General features: G+C 52.8%; 1 pseudogene; it reads right to left on the reverse strand.

Moving 5' to 3' along the window:
- Nucleotides 1–3,772: 3,772 nt before the first annotated feature.
- On the reverse strand, nt 3,773–4,276 carry LOC711739 (LYR motif-containing protein 2 pseudogene; annotated as a pseudogene).
- Nucleotides 4,277–7,622: the final 3,346 nt, after the last annotated feature.

Below are 7,622 nucleotides of genomic sequence, written 5' to 3' on the forward strand. Positions count from 1 at the left end.
CTCTGCCTCTGGTCACTTCCACAATCCAGGAGCCCAGGCCTCTAGCTTCCTCCTTCCCCAAACTCAGGAGTTCAGGTCTGCAGTCCCCTCCTTCCTCAGGCACAGAAGCCCCATCTCCACTCCCCTCCGTCCTCAGAACACAGGTTCCCAGCCCCCTTCCTAGGATCCTCAAGTTCAAAAGAGGCTGAAAACTTGTCTCTCAGCAGGCTCAGGAGTCCTGCCCCTCTCCCCACCGGGCCCGCCGCCTCTTTTCTAATTTTTTAATTTATTTTTATTTTTATTTTTTAGACAGAGTCTCGCTCTGTCACCCAGGCTGGAGTGCAGTGGCACAATCTCAGCTCACTGCAGCCTCTGCCAGGTTCAAGCAATTGTCCTGCCTCAGCCTCCCAAGTAGCTGGGACTACAGGCAGCTGCTGCCAAGCCCAGCTAATTTTTTTGTCTTTTTTTTTTTTTTTTTTTTTTTTTTTTGAGACGGAGTCTCGCTCTGTCACCCAGGCTGGAGTGCAGTGGCCGGATCTCAGCTCACTGCAAGCTCCTCCTCTCAGGTTCACGCCATTCTCCGGCCTCAGCCTCCCAAGTAGCTGGGACTACAGGCGCCCGCCACCTCGCCCGGCTAGTTTTTTGTATTTCTTAATAGAGACGGGGTTTCACCGTGTTAGCCAGATGGTCTCGATCTCCTGACCTCGTGATCCGCCCGTCTCGGCCTCCCAAAGTGCTGGGATTACAGGCTTGAGCCACCGCGCCCGGCCATTTTTTTGTCTTTTTAGTAGAGACGGCGTTTCACCTTCTTAGCCAGGGTGGTCTCGATCCCCTGACCTCATGATCCACCTGCCTTGACCTCCCAAAGTGCTAGGATTACAGGCATGAACCACCATGCCTGACCTTTTTTATTTTTGGAGACTGGGCCTCACTCTGTGACCCAGGCCAGAGTCCAGTGGCACTATCTCAGCTCACTGCAGCCTTGATCTCCCTGGGTCAAGCGATCCTTCCACCTCAGCCTCCCTAGTAGCTGGGACTGCAGGTGTGTGCCACCACACCCAGCTGTGCCCCTCTTGTCTTAAGATGGTCTTCAGGTCTCAGCTTCTTCAGCTTGTGCCTTCAGTCCCTTATTCTGTCTGAGAAACTTAGATCCCTCACTCTCTCCAAATGCAACCACTTCCCCAATATTCAAAGGGCTTCCTCCGATGCTGGGTGCGCTGGCTCACACCTGTAATCACAGCACTTTGGGAGACTGAGGAGGAGGGTGGATCACCTGAAGTCACGAGCTCGAGACCAGCCTGGCCAACATGTGACACCCTGTCTCTACTCAAAATACAAAAATTAGATGGGCATAGTGGCACCCACCTGTAGTCTCAGCTACTCGGAAAACTGAGGCAGGAGAATTGCTTGAACCTGGGAGACAGAGGTTGCAGTGAGCCAAGATCACGCCACTGCATTCCAACCTGGGCAATAGAGCAAGATTCCATTAAAAAAAAAAAAGGGGGCCAGGCACGGTGGCTCACACTCGTAATCCCAGAACTTTGGGAGGCCAAGGTGGGTGGATCACCTGAGGTCAGGAGTTCGAGACCAGCCTGACCAACATGGAGAAACCCAATCTCTTCTAAAACTACAAAATTAGCGAGACATGGTGGTGCATGCCTGTAATTCCAGCTACTCAGGAGGCTGAGGCAGGAGAATCGTCTGAAGCCGGGAGGCAGAGGTTGAGGTGAGCTGAGATTTCACCATTGCATTCCAGCCTGGTCAACAAGAGCGAAACTCCGTCTTAAAAAAACAAAAAAGGCTTTCTCGGAATAAATTGCTTTCTTGTCTGTCTTTGGTCTTTTTTTTTTTTTTTTTTTTTTTTTAGACGGAGTCTAGCTCTGTTGCCCAGGCTGGAGTGCAGTGGCGCGATCTCGGCTCACTGCAAGCTCCGCCTCCCGGGTTCACGCCATTCTCCTGCCTCAGCCTCCCGAGTAGCTGGGACTACAGGCGCCCACAACCGCGCCCGGCTAATTTTCTGTATTTTTAGTAGAGACGGGGTTTCACCGTGGTCTCGATTTCCTGACCTTGTGATCCGCCCGCCTCGGCCTCCCAAAGTGCTGGGATTACAGGCGTGAGCCACCGCGCCCGGCCGGTCTTTTTTTTTTTTTTTTTTTTCAGCTTTATTGAGACACAATTCAATGGATTTGGGTATATTCAGAGTTATGCAACCTAACACCACAGGCTAACTGTAGGATATTTTCATCACCCTGAAAAGAAACCCTACACCCGGCTGGGCACGATCATTCATGCCTGTAATCCCAGCACTTTGGGAGGCCGAGGCGGGTGGATCACAAGGTCAGGAGATCGAGACCATCCTGGCTAACATGGTGAAACCCCGTCTCTACTAAAAATACAAAAAATTAGCCCGGTGTGGTGGTGGGCATCTGTCGTCCCAGCTACTCAGGAGGCTGAGGCAGGAGAATGGCGTGAACCCAGGAGGTGGAGCTTGCAGTGAACCTAGACTGCACCACTGCACTCCAGCCTGGACGACAGAATGAGACTCCATCTCAAAAAAAAAAAAAAAAGAAACCCTGCACCCATTAACAGTTAATCCATTCCACCTACAGCCAGCCTAGGCAACCACTAATCTTTCTGCCTATTCTGGACACTTCATATGAATGGAATCATCATGTGATCTTTTGTGACTGGCTTCTTTCACTTAAGGTTTTCAAGGTTTATCCACGTTTAGCATATATCAGTATATCAGTCCTTCGTTTCTTTTTAGTGCCAAATAATGGTTATGGGCCTGGGGTAGAATTGCTAAATCATGCAGCAGCTGTGTTTCATCTTTTGAGGAACTGACAGTCTGTTTCCTGAAGTGGCTGCACCATTTTACATTCCCACCAACAATGTATGAGGGTTCCAATTTCTGCACATCTTCACCAACACTTGTTATTATTTCTCTTTTTAATTACAGCCATTCTAGTGAATGTGAAGTGATATCTCATAGTTTTTTGTTTGTTTGTTTGTTTGAGACAGAGTCTCACTCTGTCATCCAGACTAGAGTGCAGTAGGCACAATCACAGCTCACTGCAACCTCCACTTCCTGGGTTCAAGTGATTCTCCTGCCTCAGCCTCCGGAGTAGCTGGGACTACAGGCATGCACCACCACTCCCGGTTAATTTTTGCATTTTTAGTAGAGATGAGGTTTCACCATGTTGGTCAGGCTGGTCTCTAACTCCTGACCTCAAGTGATCCACCTACCTTGGCCTCTTAAAGTATTGGGATTACAAGCGTGAGCCATTGCACCTGGCCTCATAGTAGTTTAGATTTATGCTTCCCGGCTGGACGCGGTGGCTCACCCTTGTAATCCCAGCACTTTGGGAGGCCGAGGCGGGTGGATCACGAGGTCTGGAGATCGAGACCATCCTGGCTAACACAGTGAAACCCCATCTCTACTAAAAATACAAAAAATTAACGGGGCACGGTGGTGGGCGCCTGTAGTCCCAGCTACTTGGGGGGCTGAGGCAGGAGAATGGGGTGGACCCGGGAGGTGGAGCTTGCAGTAAGCTGAGATTGAGCCACTGCACTCCAGCCTGGGCGAAACAGTGAGACTCCAATTCAAAAAAAGAAAAAGATTTACACTTCCCTAATGATTGTGTCCGGCATCTTTTCATGTGCAAACTGTCCATTTGTTAGTGGTTTTTGCTTCTTTTAAAAACTGCTGAGCCATCCATAAACATTTTCAAAATGCAGGGTATGTTTTTCAGTGTTAAGGCAACTGTTTTGATGTGTTTTCCTTTGCTCTCTATCACCAAATATTGTACATACAAATAGTAAGACTGGGCTTTGTGTTGTCCATTGTTAATCCTAAATGCAACAAAACACATGGAGACTTTTGAAAATCCTTCAGAATAATGCTATAGTTAAGATTTTGCTAAAGCAAGTGTTTTTTCTAACTCCTTGAGCTGCATATTACCTTGAGTAATCATCATCCGAATTGTATCCTCTTGAATTCTTCCCTTGCCCAATCCTTCAGGTATTTGCGATCAGAATCATTTGGAACTTGCTGAATTGTTTGGAAAATCCTTCTGTAAAGGAGAAGAACTTGCTGCCTTCTGATGAACTGCTTTAACGTTCGTGTTGCTGGGGGTAAGTGGGAAGTGGCCATGTCTACCAGCGGTCTGCTGGAGCCTTAGCTGGTCTTTTTCCTTCTCTTTTTCCTTCTCTCCCTCTCCATTCCTTACCCTATCTCCCTCTCCCCTCGTCCATCTCTTCATCTCACCATAACCTTTTTTTCTCAATTTTTTTATTTTTTTTTAAACGGAGTTTCGCTCAGGCTGGAGTGCAATGGCGTGATCTCAGCTCACCGAAACCTCCACCTCCCCGGTTCAAGCAATTCTCCTGCCTCACCCTCCAGAGTAGCTGGAGTAACTGGGATGACAGTTACTACGCCTGGCTAATTTTTGGGTCCTTAGTAGAGACGGGGCTTTACTATGTTGGCCAGGCTGGTCTCAAACTTCTGACCTCAGATGATCCACTCGCCTCTGCCTTCCTAAGTGCTGGGATTACAGGCGTGAGCCACTGTGCCTGGCCTTCACCGTAACTTTTGTGTATCTTTCCCTCTCCCACTTTTACTCTCCATGCCAATCTCTGTCCCCACCTCCCCATATCTGTCTTTCCTTTCTCTGTCCCTCCATCTGCCCTCTTTTCCCCACCCAGCACCCCTATATTTAGGCCTCTGTATGATCAGCGGCACCAGGTCAGGCTGGAGCCAGTACTAATGGGCACATCTGTGTGCAGACCCAGGGTGGGTGCTGAGGGCCAGGCCCAGGCACCTAGGACTATAAATGCCCCTGCAATGTGGCTGGCCTCAGCCCTGCTCTGGCAGGTGACCCCCAGGCCCCGGGCTCTGAGGCCGAGCCCTTCTCTGAGGTCTCCCTTGTGCCCCCTACTGCCACTGCAGTGGGAGGCCTGGAGGGAAGGCTGGCAGGAGGAACCACACTAACCGGTCTATCTCCCTCTACCCCCAGCTGTGCCTCGGTGTCTTGGGTTTCCTACAGGGTGAGTGCCCCAGAGGGAATGCAGAAAGCTGGTCAGTTGGTCTGGATTTGCAGCAGAGTGTGGGGTGGGGAGGGGCTGGTTGTGCTGGCTCAGGTTGGGAGGCTGTTTGGCATGGCTCTGTGACAGGGGATTGGCCACAGTGGAACTTATTGGGACAGGGCCCTGGCTAGCTGGGACAAGGGGCTATTTGAGCAGACTGTGTGTCAGGGGATTGGCAAAACTGGTTCTGAGGAGGCTGGGCAGGGCTTTGGGGACAGATGGTGCAAAAGCAGTAACTTCAAGCTAATACTGATATAGATGACTTCATGCCATGGCTTTGACATCAAGCTCCCCATTGTTCTGTGAAGTATGCACCAATACCCCCTTTACAGATGCAGCAGCTGAGGCCCCAAGAAATGAGGTGACTTGCTCAAATTCACTTGGCTAGAAAGCGGCCGAGTCGGCTGGGCAAGGTGGCTCACGACTGCAAGTAATCCCAGCACTTTGGGAGGCCAAGGTGGGAGGATCGCATGAGCCTGGGAGACCAGCTTGGGCAACAGAGTGAGTCTCCTCTCTAAAATAGAAAAAGAAAAGGAAGGAAGGGACGGAGAGAGGGAGGGAGAGAAGGAGGGAGGGAGAGAGGGAGAGAAAGTGGCAGAGTCAGAATTAGAATCTGACGCATTTAGCTTCCGAATCCACCGGATTATTCTTGACTGCCTCCTCTGGGCTCCTGGTTCCCTCAAGCCCGACGGACGTCTGCGTCTTATGTTTCCAGGGCTGCCGCTTCATCACGGCTTTCTTGGAAAACGGGGGCGCTGAGAAGCCCAACTTCCAGCTATATATGTCGCCACCGCCCACGGGGCCCCCGACGGCGCTGCTGGTGACAGCTCTCCCTGCGTAGGCGCCACTCTCCCCGAGCGCCCCGCGCCTGCAGCCAGGCACGACAGTGTGGGTGCGCCCGCCCGGCGCAGAGGAGCTGCGGGGCTCGCAGCAGGCGGCGCTGTGCAAGCAGCGACGTCGTGGCCCGAGGGAGTGGAGGTGGTGAAAGCGCGTGGGCGCGCCTCCCTGGACTCGGCGCTGGCTCTGCGGCGCCACCTGCTGGACACTCCCTACTCGATGGTGGCTCCGTCGCTGCCGCCCGGCGACCTGCACAAGGAGGTTGCGGTGGTGGCGGGCGCTGGGCCCACGCTCTTGAGGCGCCTCACGCCCCCTATGCCTGTTCTACTGGACTGCGTAGAGCACCCTGCCCGCTGGCCCCATCTCCTGAGCCTTGAAGGCTTCCAGACGCGCTGCAGTTGCAGAGAGCAGGAGACCTATCCAGCACCCGTGTCGTGGCTGCCCATCCCGTCGCGCTGCTGTCTGGCCTCAATTGTCTGCAAGCGAGAAGCAAGGCCTGTGGCCACGCGTTCGGAAAACCGCCGCCCCATGATCCCTGGAGTGGTCTCCACACGGTGCCCCACTTAGCACCTGCGCGTCCCGGGAGCCGAGACCGCGTGTTCCCAGAGGGTAGTGGTCTGGGTAGCCTGAGCTTCTGGTGCTGCGACGCCGACGGGGCGTGGGCTTTGCGCCCTGGCACGATGCTGCGCTCTGCAGTGGACCAGTGCACCCTCTGGCGTTGCGCTCTTCAGCCGACATGCAGGTGTTTTTCCCGGAGGCCGCCGTGGGCCGCGGGAGTTGACACCTACAATCCCTCCTTCGCGCTCATGCCCTGGTGGGCGCGTTCAGCCGCAGCCTCGCAAGCATGGCGCAGCCAAACTTCTCCAACGTGGAATTTGCACCTGCCCCGGTGCTCCTGGACTGCCAGCCACTACCCGGCCTGCACTGGTGCCCTGTCCCTGCTGGCCCCGAGCCGCGTCATGAGCAGCATTCTGACTAAAGGCTGGTCCCGGCTCAGGGCTTCGCCTGGACTGAGGTGGCTTAGGGGCGTAGGTGCAGCGCAGTGCACCACCTGGAGAGGAGAGGGGCCCCCATGGGCATGTTTAGCTTCAGCATCGCCCAGGAAGCAAGCTTCGGGACCCAGGCCGTGGGGCAGCCGGCTGCAGATGAGCAGCCCTGGGGGCCCAAGGGTTTCGGGAGGTGAACCAGCAATGGGATTCGTGGATATTAGGGTTGGAGCAAATCATAACACTACATTCCATTGCTTACATAACAACCAGAGAGGTAGTATTTTTTTTTTTTTTTTTTGGTTTGGTTTTGTTTTTGTTGTTATTGTTTGGTGGTTTTTGTTGTTGTTGTTTTGTTTTGTTTTGCTTTGCACCCCACCCAACCCCCAATTTTTGTATTTTTACTAGAGACGGGGTATCACCATGTTGGCCAGGCTAGTCTTGAGCTCCTGACCTTAGGTGATCTACCTGCCACAGCTTCCTAAAGTGCTGGGATTACAGGTGTTAGCCACTGCGCCTAGACCAGAGAGGTAGTTTTAAAATATAAGTCTGTCCCTCCTCCACTCAAAATCTCCTAGGCAATTATCCCATCTCCCAGCAAAAGCAGTCCTTACAGTGGTTTACGAGTTCCTACATGATGTGTTCCCAGCACCCTGCTCATCTCATCTCTCTCCCCTGCTTCACTGTCTGTACGCCAGCCACACTGGCCACCTTACTTTCTTCTTCCTACCCCAG

Source organism: Macaca mulatta, chromosome 19 (assembly GCF_049350105.2).
Source record: "Macaca mulatta isolate MMU2019108-1 chromosome 19, T2T-MMU8v2.0, whole genome shotgun sequence".
NCBI lineage: Eukaryota > Metazoa > Chordata > Mammalia > Primates > Cercopithecidae > Macaca > Macaca mulatta.